Source organism: Furipterus horrens, unplaced genomic scaffold, assembly GCF_987537825.1.
Source record: "Furipterus horrens unplaced genomic scaffold, mFurHor1.1.pri manual_scaffold_6, whole genome shotgun sequence".
Lineage (NCBI taxonomy): Eukaryota > Metazoa > Chordata > Mammalia > Chiroptera > Furipteridae > Furipterus > Furipterus horrens.
Genome location: NW_028327176.1, coordinates 108181802 through 108199349, shown reverse-complemented (window position 1 = coordinate 108199349; position 17548 = coordinate 108181802). Strand labels below are relative to the sequence as shown.

General features: G+C 39.0%; 1 protein-coding gene across 1 annotated transcript in view; it reads left to right on the top strand.

Annotated features, from left to right (window-relative positions):
- Positions 1-15249: 15249 nt before the first annotated feature.
- COL21A1 (collagen type XXI alpha 1 chain) overlaps positions 15250-17548 on the top strand; it is a 181763-nt gene continuing 179464 nt past the window's right edge. The window contains exon 1 of the mRNA XM_090282615.1: positions 15250-15429. The gene's annotated coding sequence lies outside the window, so the exon portion shown is untranslated. The remainder of the gene's footprint in view (positions 15430-17548) is intronic.

Sequence of the window (17548 nt, the reverse complement as noted above, 5' to 3'; positions counted from 1 at the left end):
TCAAGAAAACCAAAAGCCAGAAGAATTCATTTAGACATGGAAAGCTTGCTTTTGTTTCAAGCAAAATTGTACTTCAAAAGGGTCTTCTTTGAGAAGAAAATGGTCCTCCACTTGTACTTTCTCAAAAATCCTCCCTGGAGTTTCCACATTGTCTGTAGTAAATATAACGCCCCCTCACAGCTTCCGTTGTGCCTTACTTGTGAGCTCAGTTCACAGTTACAGAAGAACCAACCCCCTCTATCAGGTTTAGAGTTATTTCTTGAGGATAAAAACCAATTTAGCTTGAGCTTAGGTTCATAAATAATATTCTCCTGTTAAACCAGATTCATTACTTGGTTCCAACACTATCTTTTTCACTGTTGTTGAATTTGAAACATGCTGTGGGATCGTAGAGGATTAGAATCCAAATGTTATATAAGAAAGTATGCTTTTATTCCTTGATAAAGAGAGTTATCTGAAAATGACCAGAACAAATCAAGGCTATCATATTGTGGCTTAGAAGCTGACAAATGCTGAGCTGGCCATGTGTTTCTTTAAGCTTTAGCTATAAGGGGCACATCTTTGCAATCAGAATAATTGGTTTTGTGACAGCTATCCTAAGCAGCAGCAATATTCTAATCTATATCCTTTGCAGGCTGGCTGTAGAAATTAGTGTCAGGGAATAGTACATGTTTTTCTAAAAAGCTATTAATTGAATTAAAGGTTAATGCACAGTTGTCCCTGGTGGTTGGATATTTGAAAGATATTGCCAAAGTAGAAACAATGAGATGCATTCAGAGAAGAATATATATTGGATGTGCTCAATTCTTAGAAAAATAAATGCTGGATCATCTAATCTCACCACAGTTGGATACATATGTTTTTATAGACACAATGTAATTTTTAAAAATGTCAGCTGTGTGTGTCTCATAAATCCTGAAAACATATGCTAATCTTTGGCAGCAGCCAAGGGATGCTATAGTGCTTTTAATGTAAATTTAAATACACAATTGCTGCGTGAGCATTGAGCAATGATGGGAATGTACTAGAGTGATAGCACCTGAGGCATGGAGTCAGCGAGACTGGTGGAACAAAGCAGCAGGTGGAGAAAGAGGGAGTTGAAAGAACTCAGTTGTCTAAGTAGAAGTGCAAATACAACCATGATGAAGCAGCTGGGAGAATTCAGTGCAGCCCAGGCCAGGATGGGTATGATTCAGAGTCTGACACCATCATAGTTCAATGTGAAATGATTTGAGGAATGCTAGGGCACAGTACCCCACCCACCCCTTTCCAAATCAGCTCTTTTATTGGCCAGGTCAGAGTATTCCCAAGAGTGTTCCTTGGAAACATTGCATCTGCTACATGTTTAAGTGTTCCTATTAAAATAAGTGGCAGGGCAGGGGAGGCTGAAAATAAGTTTAGAATATAATGAATTGAATAAAGTTAAATTGGTATCTTTACTTTTGGACTTTGCAAATATATGCTCATATAAATTTTGAGTCTCAAAAATGTTGTATGCAGCATCTCTTAAAAATAATATGAACACAGATCTTGTTATTTTTTTCTGTGTAATATCAAGACAAGTGCTTGTGAAATATGCTAGGAAATGCTGGCTTGGATGGCTGAAATTTACCCATCAGCTAATTTTTCAGTTGAGTTAAGATATTCAGATTCCAAAACCTCCTGTTAAAATAAATATAAAGATATTTCTGGGAGTCTTACAGAGTTAGCCCATTATTCTGTGTATCACCATAGCACTGACACAGCAAGTTACAGGTTGCTTGTTAACTGACTGTGAGCCAATAATAGGTGAACTAGAGATGAGGGAATGGGGCACATGTGGGTGGGCTTTGAATGGTGATCATCTGAGATTAGAAATAGTTGGAGGTGTTCCCATGTCAGCCCTGGGTGGGGGGGGGTGGGGAGCATGAACTGGCCACTACCTAGGGAGTGGTTGAAAAGTAAACATGGTGGGGAGGGAAATGGAAAATTAAAGGAGTCAGACTCTGACTTCGGGGCTCAGATTTAAGTATTTAATTTAAAAAATAATGTGTCCCTGAAATGTACGTGAATTTTTATCTCATGTTTAATAAAATGGTATTGTTGAAAAGTTATTGCTAAAAAATGTGTGAGTTTTGTCAAGACTTTCAGAGGCCAAAGTTTGAGTAATGTCTGAAGAATGAGAAAAAAATGAGTCTCTTTAGCCAAAAAAGTTCTCCTTGAAGTGTCATTTTTAATCAGAAAATTACATATACTTATTGTTGAAAAAATCCAAAAAAATATAAAAAATAAATAATAAAAAATCCATATCATCCATAATCTCTCAATCTAGAAATAACTAGTATAAATCTTTTGGCATATTAGTTTCCAGTCTCCCCTCCTCTCCCTCTCCATCCCTGCCTCCTACCTTTCTCTCTTCTCTCTCCCCTCCCTCTCCCTCAATTGTGTCATTTTGACTCACAGTAAATAATGAACATAAAAGTTTAATAATGACATTTGAATTTAATCCAGGGGTTGTTAAATTTAGTCTGTCACCTGTTTTTGTAAAACCCATAAGAATGGTTTTTACATTTTTAAATTGTTGAAAAGAATCAAAAGAATAACATTTCACAATACTATTTGAAAATCATATGCATTGAAATTTATGTCCCTTAATAAAGTTTTATTGGAACCCAGCCATGTTCACATATTTACTATTGTTTCTGATGCTTTCACAACACAACAGCAGAGTAGCAATAGTGACAGAGACAACATGATTTGCAAAGTCTAAAATATTTCATCTTTGAGTCTTTACAGAAAATGTTTGCTGACCTGTGAATTAACCAATCTTTAACTTTTGACTCCTTTTGTTTTCGTTCTTTTGTCCATTATGTAAATGATGTTGCATTCTTATCTTTGCACATAAATCTTTGCCTACTTTTCTGATTATTCTGTCTGGGTATTCTTTCTAAAAACAGAATGGCTATGTCAAGGGTATGGATATTTTAAGGCTCCTGATTTGTAATGTCAAATTTCTTTGCAGAAAGCTCAAACTAAATTCTACTCCCATCAGAAGTGTAAGGAAGCTACAAAGATTTTGTTTTGGTAATATAATCTCTGTACTGTGCTGCCTTAAACTCCTTTAAATTTAATAATAAAACAGTGTTAATCCATTCCAAACTTGCTAATAATGAGAATTTGCTGGAAGAGAGTCACATGCTTCATACTTTCTTTTCTTTCCAGTACAGTACTGAACCTGTGCAGCTTCTGCTCTCAACACATCCTGTTGTGAGACCTCATAGAACTTGCTTATTCTTCAGTCGTTATGAATAGAAGTGTTTAATGAAGGAGTGTCTCCCTATATTATGGCGGTATAAGATTAATCAAAGTCTGTGCCTGATTCTATATAATTCTGAGTGTGTGGCTCCTTTGCCTGTCTACATGAATTTACTTGTATTTTGAATGATTGATGTCAGAGTCAGCATTACAACTTCTAACTGAACCTGCCTACATTCTTTTCTCCTTCAAATGATGAATTTATTTGCCTCCTGAAGAGTGAAGCATTGTTAGTTTCACTCCCATGTAGAACTAAAAAGGATATAGCTGTGCCCATGCAAAGGGCCTAATCACCCTCATGTTAATGTTCGGGAGAATAGATATTTAGGTTTTAAAATATTAAGTCTAGATTTTGTCCCACCTTAATATGATACTAATTTACATTATACAGGATACAGTTTGAATCTCATTCTGTTTGAAGCTTTACTTTTGACATTACACAAAAGTTAAACTTGGTCCTGATTCTGAATATTTGCTTGTCAGATTTTCCAAAATCTAATTTGACACAAATTTTTGTTTATTTATTTTTTAAGTTAAATTTATTGGGATGACATTGGTTAACAAAAGTATATGTTCCAAGTGTATACTTCTATGATACATCATCTGTATGCATTGTGTGCCTACCACCCAAATCAAATCTTCCATCATCATATATTTGACCCCCTTTACCCTTTATTACCCCACCTCCTTCCCTCTGGTAACCACCATACTGTTGTCTGTGTCTATGAGTTATTGTTTTCCTTGTTTGTTGATTTGTTGTTTCAGTTTCATATCTCACAGATGAACGAAATCATATGGTTCTTCACTTTTTCTGTCTGACTTATTTTGCTTAGAATGGTATTCTCAAGATCCATCCACGTTGTCCCAAATGGCAGCATTTCTTCTTTTCTAATGGCTGAGTAGTATTCCATAGTATATATAGACCACATCTTTATCCAGTCATCTATCGAAGGACACTTCAATTGTTTCCATGGCTTCAGCACTGTGAATAATGCTGTGATGAACATAGGGGTGCACAGATCTTTGCAGATAAATGTTTTCAATTTTTTTAGATAGATACCCAGAAGGAGAGCGGCTGGGTCATATGGTAACTGTATTCTTAACTTTTTGAGGAGCCTCCAGACTGTTTTCCATAGTGGCTGTACCAGTTTACATTCCCACGGGCACAACCTCTTCAACACTTGTTATTACTTGTAACTTGACACTAATTTAAAACTTTTCAATTTTTTCTTTTCATAGGAAAAATATTTTTTAAGTAAGAAACTTTTTTGTGACATAAAACAGATTTTCACCTAGAATGAATGTTTAGGAATACATTCTATTCTGATTTGAAGCAAAAATGCAATGTTGTTTGTTTATGGGATGGGTACTTCCCATCTCTGTCTGTATACCTGTATTTACCAGAAAGAAGGGGGCTGGATCTGAAACTCTCTAAGATCATCCTCAGATCAAATTTTTCAGGCTCCTAAAGCAGAGCAGGATGAGAGTAACGGGGGCTAAAAGGTGTTATGAGACCATTAAATTGCCTTTAATATTAACCTGGTCTGAGGTTAGTTGTCATTTAGAGAGCCTCATTCCTTTATTATTTAAGGCTTAAAGTCTCTGCTAAACATACTCTGGAGCTCCTTAACTTTTTTGTAGGGAAAAATCAGAAGTATTCAAAGGGGCACTCTAGAAGTATTCTCTTACATTCAACCTTACACAGGTTCCAGCAATCTCTAGACGAGAACGTTTGTGAGGATACTTCGTTCACCTGAGCCAGGTAGACCTCCTGGGATTGTCTCAGTTCACATTTGGAAGGAGCCCAGAGAGGCTCTCCTGTGCATTCCACTCCTCTCAGAGGCCAGCTACGGTGAGAGGTGGGGCTGGGACCCCCTTTAAACCTTTTTTATCAGGTATATTGTGGTTTTCTTGAATTCATGTTCGCAAGCGTTATCAAACTCAAACTCTCGGAAGGGCTGAGGGGAAGCCACATCTCTCTCGTACACGGGTTCCAGCAGGCACCTCCGGAGCAGGAGAGGCAGCTCTGCGTCAGTAAGGAGGCATCCCTGAAAGCCTGCATGTTGCCCGCTCAGGTGCTCAGCCCCGCCCACCGCTGCTGCAGGAGACGCCCCAGGTATGCTTTTAGCCCGCAGAAACCTTGGCAGAGTGGGAGGGAGAGATTCTCTCCCTGTTCTTCCCACAGGATGTCATGCAGGCAAGTGGCGTAATTTATGAAGGCAAGTTCTGGAGACAGCATATGATAAAAAAATAATATGTGTATTGTTAAGAAAAGATTAGCTTTACTGGGGTATCTGCAGTTAGACTGGGGAATAATCCATGCAAACACTATGTACACATACACTCTCACTTTTAAGAATAATGATCAATTTAAAGGGTTAGAAAAGAAAGATTATATACCCAGAATTGAAAAAGAAGGTGATGAATCTAGAATACAGTTTAAAAAAAAAATTCACTTTGATTTATAGGACTAGGATAAAAAGGCAAGTTATAATATATCATTGTCACTAGGACTTGACTGTCCCCACAGAAATTCAAGCACTTTTGAGCTGGAAAGGGACCGCAGACATTATTTCATCCCTTATCCTAGTTTTTCATGTGACACATGATGAAGTTTCTCTTAAATTTGGTCAAAGTGACGCTCATAAAAAAATATTGGGAATTAAACAGAATTAAAATTTAAGGGAATGAATGCTGAATCATTTACCTGGGGGCAAATTTAGGTTGGATAATAAACGACTTACTATGACAAAAAAACCCTGGTGATTGTTAACCTGAATTGTGAAGCCAAACAGTATAGGATTTTTTAAAAGTAAGCAGCATACAGCGGATGTCTTCTGCATGTGGTCATCACTCATAATTTTCTGCACGAATTAGTTTTCAGGGAACTGTGCAGAACTTGAAGAAATCTCAGAAGAGCACTAAGATGTTTGGAAGAAGGAAAAGGTGACTTTTAAAGCAAGTTAAAGAACTTGAGTTGTTACAGTGTTTAGAAAAGTATATTAAGTGACTTCAATACCTTTAAGTATTTCTCATTTTTATACACACACCCCTATTGAACCTTGAAACAATTATTTTGTTATATATTAATATTTTAACTCAAAGTTAATGGAAGTTGGAGTTTTTAAAAATAATCCCCACCCAATGACATGTTTTCATTGATTTTAGAGAAAGAGGAAGTGGGAGATAGAGAGAAAAAAATATCTACAGTATTCCTCACTTATTGAAAGTATTACGTTCTAGGCCCCCCACGAAAGGTAGGGACCTTATATTTATTTTAGTATTTATATATATTTTAAGGCTTTATAACCCCTTCCCACACATTTATAAACTGTTCCCAGTCCCTTATTAACTTTTCCCACTCCCTTATTAACCTTTCCATACTTGTATAAACACTACTTATGTTTTTAAACATATTCTACACTCTTAAACCTACGTAACTTTAACAACATACATATACAGTACCACAAAATCCCGCAATATAGCAAAAGATCCGCGATAATTAAATATAATATTTTTAAAAATCCCATGATCAGTGAGGCCGCGATAAGTGAACCGAGATATAGAGGGACTACTGTATATGAGAGAGAAACGTTGATTGGTTGCCTCCTGCAACCTAGGCATGTGCCCTTTGGTACACAGAAGGGTGGGCCAACTAACTGAGCCACATGGCCAGGGCTGGATACTTTTTAAAAAAACATATCTGAGCCCTTTCTGACCATTTCTATAAAGAATTCAGAGACTTCTAGAGTTCTTGTTGATAGGACACTATTTCCAATGTTAAACTGTAATTCAAAAGAAAGCCAGTACTGAATATGTGGTTTCACTTTAAATGCAACATTTTAATCATAGATGAATTAACCAACAAAGAATATTATCTTCCTTTTACTTTTGAAGATTCTGGTACATAAATAACTTCAACACTGAGGCCAATCAGCTCTTGTCCTCCCTCTTTACTGGGCTAACCACAATGAAGCATCTTTTATAGAGTTTCTGTAGGAAGAGGACTAACAAAAAACCATTACTACAGTTAGTTAGAAGTAGGTTAGCTTCTCATTTTTTGCTATGGTTTAACTTTGAGAAATGTTTAATTTTTCTTGCAACCCTAAGATAAAAATATAAAAAGTGTGTCCCAAACCTGGGGAACAGGAATTCATTTAATGTTCTTTTGGCTAAAGGAACTTGGTATCCTGAAATTGAGGAAGAAAGAAGTTATGAAATGGAAGAATTATATTCAAACTCTCTCTGGGCTTTTGGGATATTTGCATTTTTTGCATCCTTACCTGCCAATTTTGGGGTGTCCTATTTGGGTCTAAGAACATCCCCTCAGAAATAAGACCTGAAGATCATCCAACCATATTAGTATATGAGCCAAATTATCTTGGATTTTTGAACTCTAAAGAACTTATAAAACTATTCATTATTGATACCATGTTCTTATATTAAGAATTAATATTTAGCACTTAAAACTATAAATTTAAGAAGAATTTAAGACATGAAAGGATTTTATATTGACATTTTTCTTAAGAATCTGTCAGAATTGGAATTGCTTTGGGGTGTTCAAGTTAGAGCTCTTCTCATTGAGAGCAACAGAAATCCACTTCAAATTAGTTTACACAAAAAAGGATTTATTGAATCACATAAGGGAACAATCAAGAAATAGGTTTAGTTTAAGTAATGGCTGGATAGGGATACTCAAAAGATGTCAGTAGATTGTTTTCTATTTCTGTAGTTTTGCTTTTGTCTGTATTGGCTTCATTCTCAGCCAGGGTCTCTCCTTGGAAGAGCTACATTTATGTGGTCCTTGGAGCTCAAAATTTAAGAAAAACCAAAACCAAAAAATAACAAGAAAAAAAAAACCCCTCTCTTCCTCCCTTCCAAAGTCCTACAGAAACCTCTAGCCCAATTGGATCATCTATCATCCCTAAACCAGTCCCTGTGGACCATGCCTTCTGTGGTTTGAATGGTTCAATGATATAGGAACCAGAACCTGAAAAATCATGGGCCCCTAGGCTGTGACATTTCTAGAAACAATAGCTCAAGGTTTGTAGCTCAGGAGCGATAACTTGAGGTGTTTACCAATCATATCTAGGGTAGGGCTATTATATGCCATACCTTCTTGCATAGAATACCTTTATTGGACATCAGGCCCTTTTGATTTATTCATCAAACTGGAAGTGTGTTTATAATCCAGGGGTATAGGTGTTGGAAGCAGCAGGGGGTGACCTCTATAGTTGGTTCTAAAAGCATCCTAAGGAAATGGCATAGCTTTTCCTCTGAGGTGGCTGTTTTATTTTCCCACCCAGCACTCATTTTCCTTTCTGTGGTACCAGCATCCTGATTTGCTTTGAGGATTTTTTATTCCCCATTACGGGCAATTTTAGCAGGCCTGTACAATTAGATGCCTTCTTCTCTGCTAATGAAAGAGATTTGTAGGTGACCCAAGCTAGGCCAATGAAACTCACTATCTTTTTACATTGAGTAGATTAATATATGGATAGGAAAAAAATAGCTCATTTCTGCCACTGATGGTATCCTTTTAAGAATGCTAAGTAATTCCTGCTACCTCTACAGCCTTACCTAGTTCCTCTTTTCCTAACTGTGGCTTTCCAGCCCTCCTGTGTGCTACTCGCGTATTTCCAAAGGATTCATTTTCTGTGTAAATTAGAAACTGTTTCTGTGCTTGCAACCAAAGAACCCCAATTGATACAGAAGTGTGGGCCAGAAGTAGGATATCCCAAGTCACAGAGCCTAATGTGCAAAATTATCCAGGTGAGGGAGGATGGAGGACAGAAAAGATGTATCTATCCAGGGCTGAGAGCTGGCCATTATTATGTTACAACAGGGGAAAATCTTGGTAAGCTCTAGCCTGCAGTAACTTTGGGACTCAGACCATTTGAGCCTTTCAGAGACATAGGGGACAAATGTGAAAGTATTAATGTTTTCTCTACATCTTGCAACCTTTAATAAGACCCTAAAATATATTAATACAATTAAGCTGAAGCTGATTTTGATAACAGTGACATTTTTTAAAAAATGGCTTTTCTAAGGACACTGATTGGGATGGTTTAAAATGTGGTTCTCCAGAGCCTTGGATAGTTGGAAAAGCTAACTTTTCTGCCTAGTGATAAAGTCAGTGTGATCAGAAATAGGAAGGTAGGAACCACAGAAAGAAATAAGATAGCCTTCGGGTGAAGATGAATCTCCAGTACCCTTTCATGGAGCTCATATCATTCACTGCAAAGATGCAGTGAGGCTATAGTTTGAGATAAAAATCAGATTGGGCAGGACTCTCCACCCCATGTCCCTGTTTATAATTGCTCTAGACCAGCGGTTCTCAACAAGTGGGTCGTGACCCCTTTGGGGGTCAAATGACCCTTTCACAGGGGTCACCTAAGACCGTCTGAAAACACATATATAATTACATATTGTTTTTGTGATTAATCACTATTCTTTAATTATGTTCAATTTGTAACAATGAAAATACATCCTGCATATCAGATATTTACATTACGATTCATAACAGTAGCAAAATTACAGTTATGAAGTAGCAATGAAAATAATTTTATGGTTGGGGGTCACCACAACATGAGGAACTGTATTAAAGGGTCGAGGCATTAGGAAGGTTGAGAACCACTGCTCTAGACAAAGGTAAGGGAGATGGGCAGAACACTGAATTTGCTTCCAGAAAAGCAGAATCCTCAAGTAGATGTTTAGATTCTGGAATTGACCAGAAGCCTCCTAGAGATTAAAGGTCTTCTCATATAGACCTCAGCCTTGACAAAAATGTCCTGTAATCAATGGTCATAGGGTGTCATCCTGGAGGGCAGATCAAGACACTCACTTCTTTTTCAGGGAAGTCTTGGCTATTTCTTTTTAGCAAGGATATATTACGGACAATGGTGGTGGGATAATGTGCATTTTTTCTACCCTTTTCCAAATGTGTGTGTGTGTGTGGGGTCTTTACTGTAGTTACTTGTTCTCTCTCCAATATTGACATTGGTTAATTTGATAATTTAGTCATGGGTTGCTGGGCCATCTAAACTTGAACAAGAAAAATGTACACCTTGGATTTGGAGCTGAATATGGTAATCTGATGAGGTTTTTGGCTGTCTTTACTTGGGAAAAGACTGCATTTGGAAGCCGGACAGCAAAGGTATAGATTTGGTGAACACTTTTTCTCAGGTCTGTTTCCTCTTTTTTAACTAATGGAGCCCTGATTCTATTTGAAGAACCACCATCTCCATCTGCCAGGCTGTGGGGTCAGGATGCAGCTATACTCTTGGCTCTAAGGATGAAGTATGTGACCCAAGCTTCTTTGGCCAGCACTCTGAATAGCCCACCATGGGAAATACTTCAAGACTGGCCCACTGGTCAGGCAACTTTCTCATGACTTTGGGAACTGCTTAAGTCTACTTTGTATTTGAAGGAGTGCTATTGGGCAGGGCTGACTTCATTTTCAGATCAATCAGATAATAGCCATTTCCTGATTGTCACCTGGTGTCCTATGTTCAGATATTTTCTGGCCACCTGCTTTGGGACTGTCAGGCCTGACCTCCCTTAGCTAGGGCAGTGGGCATGTAACATGAGCCGGGATAATTGGACACTCTCTCTGAACTTTGATTCCTAGGTGGAGTGCTGCAAAGGCAGATGTGGTCCATTCTCTCAAACTGTGGGGCCTTTACCAGACTGTCGAGTAGTAGCTGCTGCATGGACTCTGGCCTGTCTTTGTCCAAGCCTGGTTCTCCAACCTTGCTATCAATTCTGTGGCCACTATCATTCCAATATACTGTATTCCTTTGCTGCTAAATTCATCCAGAGCTGGTTTCTGTGGTTTGTAACTCCAAGACTACAAGGGTCATTAGCCCTTGCTTTTTCCAGGTAACTTCTCATTCCCTTCACACATGCCCTTGATTCAAGTTTTAGTTATATTTCATTTACATGACACTACTGGAAGAAAGGGTGAGAATGTAAAATGTTCTTGGGATGACCCTGTGTTCAATCCTAGAGAGAGCATTTGAGAACTGCCTGACTTTGGGAATGGTTCATTATTTTAGTGTGGTTGTAGCTATTTATGAGAGAGGGCAGGGGCTTTTTACGTTCACAGCTTTGTCTCAGAAATCTGGCCTAGTGACAGGAATATCATCAGTGTGTTCAGTATATATCCATTGACATTCTCCCTTTGTCTGGTCACATTAGGTTTATTCATTCACTTAACAAATATTTATCATTCCCACCAGACTGTATGGTAAGCAATACAATATGGCACTTAGTTGCAGTGGTACTGACTTTTGGTTGTAGTTGTTCAGCTCAGTTGTGGTAGCTTGATTAATTATTGAGAATAACATAAGAGTAATAATACAGGCTTATTCTTCTGTAGAAGAGGAAAAATTATTACCCTGAGTGGAAAAACTAAACCTTAAAAATCCAGAGCAGAAAGCATTTCTAAGGGAACAATATATCAATTACAGGCAATCTTTTTCTAACAGCTCCTTCTGTATCAGTAGAGTAGGTTTGGATGGTGCTAAGATGAGGCAAAGAAAAATGTAAAGAAATAAAAGATTCTTTTGGTCTCTTCTGCACTAATTTTGGAGTCTATGACTTAGGTCTCTGTGTTGATAAGGAAGAGGCAATATTGTAGATTTGGGTACAATTATGTTTTCAACAAAAATTGAGAAATTTTACTTACCAAGAATATATGTCCCCTAATTTTAAAATTTAAACATTTACACACAAGTTTTACTTAAATAAATAAAATATTTAATAAACATTAAATTTAACAAGTCAGTAATTAAATAATAATCAGATGAAATTAAATAATACTTATTTAAGAATGTAGTGAATAATATTATGTACATATTAAAAAGGCATTATATTTATTAAAATGAATAGCTCAGGAAATTTAGATCTTGTTAGAAGAGCTGTACTCAATCTCACTATGTTAATTTTTTATTATTGTGTCATAAGTTATTACCAACTTTGCAGTTTAAAACAGCATAAATGGATTCCTTCACAGTTTCTATAGAAAGGAGATCTGGGCATGGAGGGTCTGAGGCAGTAGAAGTGCAGTGTGGATAGTGTTTAGAGAATAAAGGGCTAAGGAGGAGGGAGGAGCGGCAGGTCCTGAGGGTGGAGAGGTAAGCAAGGTAATAACAGTTGTGGAGGCATGTTGAAGAGTTCAGAACATATTTTAAGAGCATTAGAAAATTGTGTTGGTATTTTAATAAGAAAAGGGCCAGATTTACTTTACAATGGAGATGATGGCAAAATCCTGTGCCTTTGGTAAAGATGGGGAATATAGAGAGGAGGAGCAGGTTTTTTTTTTTTTTTTTTTTTTTGAGAAGGCAGAATGATAGTAAACTCAGGTTTGACCATATTTCATTTGAAGTGTCTGTCATTCGTACAAGTGAAGATGTCCAGTGAACAGTTGGTGTACTGGCTGAAATGTGGGGAAAGAGATCTAGGTTGGAGACGTAGACATGTATGAAGATGGAGAGCTCTTAACCTCTTTTTGGGGGTGGAAGTGTGGTTAGAAGGCCATGATTTGATAATCTAAAAGAATAAAACAAACAAACAAACAAAAACCTCTCCCTAAAAATTAACATATCCCTGGCTGGTGTGGCTCAGTGGATTGAGCCCTGGCCTGCAAATCGAAGTGTCGCCAGTTCAATTCCCAGTCAGGGCACATGACTGGGTTGCAGTTCAGATCCCCAGCTGGGGGCATGCAAGAAGCAACCACACATTGATGTTTCTCTTCCCCCCTCTCTCTCTCCTTTCCCCTCTCTCTAAAAATAATAAATAAAATTAAAAAAAATATATATATATACACACACACACACACACACAGAATACTGGTTCTAGGGATCCACAGATTCTCTGAGGACTAAACATGAATTCTAGGTTAAGAACCCCAACTATTAATGAAGCTATGGAAATGGATAGCATTGCTTAAGGAGAGTTCACTGGGAGAACAGAAACTTTGGGCTGAGTATCTAGAGATAGAGGAAGAGGAGCCTAGAGATAGAAGAAGAGGAACAGAGAAGACAGGTAGGTGAAAGGTTAATAAGGACAGGGGAAGAAAATATTTCAAGATGGCTAGAGTAGGGACCAACTAGGTTGAAAACAGAGATTCAGAAAGGAACGAACTAACAGGTAGCTTTTGCAACAGTCTTAACACAAAGTGTGTACTGTAACAACCAACAGGGGAGCTTTTGCAAACTACAGATCCCTAGGTTCCCACCACCACACTTCTGAAACAGAATCTGATATATTATCACTAGTCCATTGAATATTGGAGATTGTTAGCAAACTTGGCTGGAGCAATTTCAGGAAGTATTAAGAAGACCAGTATGTAATGAACTGGGATAGGAGAGCCTGGAGTAAGTTCAAAAAAGTTATTAGTTTAATGATACAAAAGAAGACAGACCCATCAATAAGGTGGTTCCTAAGGAGACAGATGAACTTGAGACACAGAGAAAAAGTGAGGGACACCTTTCCTATTTTAATAGATGCAAAGCAGAAACAATCGGGTGTAGATTTTGTTTTGGCAGTCTTCAGTTTCCTCTTTAAAGTAGAAGAGGCTGTTTGCTGAGAATTTGGAATGTGTTCTCTTGATTAATAAAAGTGTTATTTGGAAATTGTAATCCATGTCTCTATATTAAAATTTATTTTTATATTTTTATTGATATGACTCATGAAAAATCTTATTTGCATGACAATGGGCTATAACATGAATTTGTGAATGAATGAATGAAGAGTAGCAAGTTATTATCATTCCAGTATATTTGTATCTGACCTTGAATTCAGTAGGATTGGGATACTGAAGAAAGGCATTCTTTGTCAGGAGTCTCTCTTGGGGAGATATTAATTCACACATTCATTCAGTTGATATTTATTAAGCATCTACTATGTTCCAGCTATTGCTTTAGATGCAGAGGATAAAGCTGGGTATAAGAGCAGTTAGTTCTCTGTCCTCATAGAGCTTACCTTGAGATGGAAGCAAAACAGAAGAGCAACAAACATAATAAAATTTCAAAACAAAAGAGTAACAAACAATAGAATTTCAAAAAAAATTGGAGTTAGAGATGGACATGTTTGTGGGGTTTCTACTTGGATGGGTTGTGCAGGAAGGACTCCCTGTAAGTGGCATTTGAGACTTGAATGTAGAGAAGCAGGAAGTCATGGTAAGGTCCTGAACGGGTCTTGGGAAGCAGAGAAATAGCAAGTGAGAGGAGAGAACACACCGGTGGGTATGAGGACGGGCCCTCAGGCCATATTGAGGGGACTCACGCAGAGTGAGAAGTGGGGAGAGTGACAGGTGAGAGCCTGCTCGCTGTGGGGCCAGGGAACAGTGGAGTCTTAAGCACATGAATGTTCAAATACCTTCTGGCTGCTCCGTGAAGAATAGACTAAAGGGGCAGAGCACAGAGCTTTTACTTTATTGCCATAAGGCAAGCCTTCATTGCATTTCCTAAACCCTCAAAGGTAACTGCGTATCTGATTCTAAAAGTGAACTCTTCTCAGATTTTTTGGGCAGCTGTTACAATCTTAGTTTAAAGGGAGGTTCATCAGCTGGTTGGTTGGGTGGGTTAGGGTGACAGGCCCGGCACCCCGAGGGGCCCTTCTCTCAGGTGGAGGGAGGAAGGCCTCCTTTGTCGAGTGGAGGGGAGGCTCCCAGGCCCCTGCCTCCCTTAGTGCTTGTCCTTTCAACCTCTGAGTGGCCCTTATCTGCCCTGCTTCCTGGTAGCCCCTAATTCTGCCTCCTCCCAGAGGTGCATTTTCTGGTCCCAGCAGGATTTGAAATGAGCATGTTTCTATTAGGGTTTCAATAGCAGTTGGCATTTCGCGATCCAGATCCAAAACCCACCCCTTGGCCTTCGCCCCGGAAAGGGGGCGGGTGGGGAGCGCCAACCTAGCCTCCCGGGCTCCGCCTCCAGAGCGCTGAGAGCGAGTTCCCGAGCGCGGCGCTCTGCTCTGGCTGCCGCGGGGGGACGGGGCCCAGGGCGGAGGGCGGCGAACCCGCTTCAGCCCAGTTTTTGTCCGGGTTGGTGGTGGTCACCGCTTGGGACACCCTGTACCCCAGGTAGAGAACGCAGCTCGCTGCGACTGCAACCCTGACCCTGGACGCCGTGCCAGGTAAGGTGACACCTATGCCTCCCATCTCCCACCCAGAATGACAAATAGGGGGCTTCAGGGCGGGCCCTGCCGTGGGTTCAATTTGGCATTTGAGGATGCAGTTTTCTCTCCGCGCTGAAATACTCGGTGAACCGGGAGGTGGACTCCGCTTCCAGGCTGGAGGCTGGGATGTCAGGGTTTGTCTTGCAAAGTTACTTGAGTGTTAATGAATCTAGAAGTTCGTTAGGCGCTGCTATCTGCCTCAGAGTGTTTGGCCTCTGAGAATGAATAAAATTCGGGGATTTACTTCCCTAAGCTCATCTTCCTGTGTCTCCTTGGAAGAGGCTGTGGCATCCACACGTGGTGCGACCGGGAGCGAGAAGCTGGGCGTGTAGGGCCGGGGACCGTGTCGGGTGGACCAGAGGTTCTTTAGGCTTGCTGCATGGTAGGCTCACTAGGGAGTGTTAAAAAAAATTCGGTGTTTGAGCAGCACTCCAGACCAACGCAATCAGAATCTCTGGCGCTTTGGTCGTCTACATTTAAAAATGTTCGCAGGTGATCCCCATGTGCAGTATGTATTTCGGGAGCAAGTGAGAGCAGTGATCCTCAAAAGTGTGCTGTCTGGCTTGCAGCATGAGCATCACCTGAGAACTTTTAGATATGCAAAATCTAGGGTGGGGTTGAAACTCTGGGACTCTTGTTTTGCTGAGCCCTCCAGGTGATGCTAGAGCTTGCTCACGTTTGAGAACGTAAGTTGGATCTCAGTTAAGGTAAGGGCAAACACCTGCATATTCCCCTTCACAGAGGGAGGGGGAAACGGACCGTTTTTGGAGAACCTAAGGTATTCTGTGGACTTTGGAGGATTCTGAAGAGGACAGAGGCTTAAACATCATCTTGAGCAATTTTTACATAGTGGAATTAACATAGTTGCTTTAGAAGAGATTAGGAATTTTCTTGTTTTTCGTGTTGAAATGAAGCCAAAGAAGAAATGCACATGAGTGCCTTCTAGCTGTAACATGAACCTTTGGCCCTGAGGACATGATCCCAGATCATCCCTGTCATCAGTGGACGTTACAGGACTCATATGCAGTATTTCCTTTTTTAAAAGGAATAGGAGGTTTAGAGGATTCATGCCAATGCTCTAGAGTGAAAGGGAATTCAGCATTACAGGTCTTTGGAATGTCTGAAGTGGCTCTTTTTTTTTTTTTTTATAATAGAGATCTGAGATTTCAAAATTTTGGCTAAAAATATTCCAGTCTTTTAAAGTCATTAGTACAGAAATAAAATAACTTTGCAAATAAGCTTAAATGGATTAGAAAATCTAGCACTGTATAAAAAAGCTAGAATAGGCATGACTCCAGTCCCAGCACACGTGTGCTGTGGTGAGCATAGGGCTAACTACCAAGACTTTCTGTACAGAGAATGTTTATTTCCCAAGTTGCTGTGTGTGCCAATTTATGATGGAGGTATATAAACTTGTTAAGGGACAGGTACTAAGCTTGTGTTTAGAGAACTGGGGGAAATATAGAGAGCGATTAGAAACAGGAGTCTTGGTCTGAGGCTTGAGCCTCATGTTCAACACCTGCTCTCCTGCTTCTCCAGTCTCTGATGGTGGCTTAAATTTCCCAAGCCTCGCTTTCCTCGTCTGTGAAATGGGGACTGTAGTAGTACAATGCATATTTCATAATTCTAATATTGTTGCCTGATTTAAATGAAATAATGCTTCTATAGTTTCTAGCATAGTATGGTAAATATTTGTTAGCTTGAAATAGGCACATACCACACACACACTGAAAATAAAACAAAAGTCTGATTCCAAAACACCTTGAAAAGAAATACAGTAATATTGATAACATGGCCAAATTTTATATTTATTTGCGTGCCAACCTCACCCTTAGAATTTCAAGTTTTTGCTTTATACCTGAATGTGAACATATGGACATGCTCAATTTGTCTTCATAATTTTATTGCATGTTTTATATAGAACTTTCTAGAATAAATATTTTAAAGTAGCTTAGCTTCAAATTAACAACCTCACTTTTATCTACTCACTGTCTATGATGAAGGATTTCACCATGTGGTGGAGTTTATAGTCTACTAACATTTACCTTTAAATAGCCTTAAACTCCATCTCTCCTTA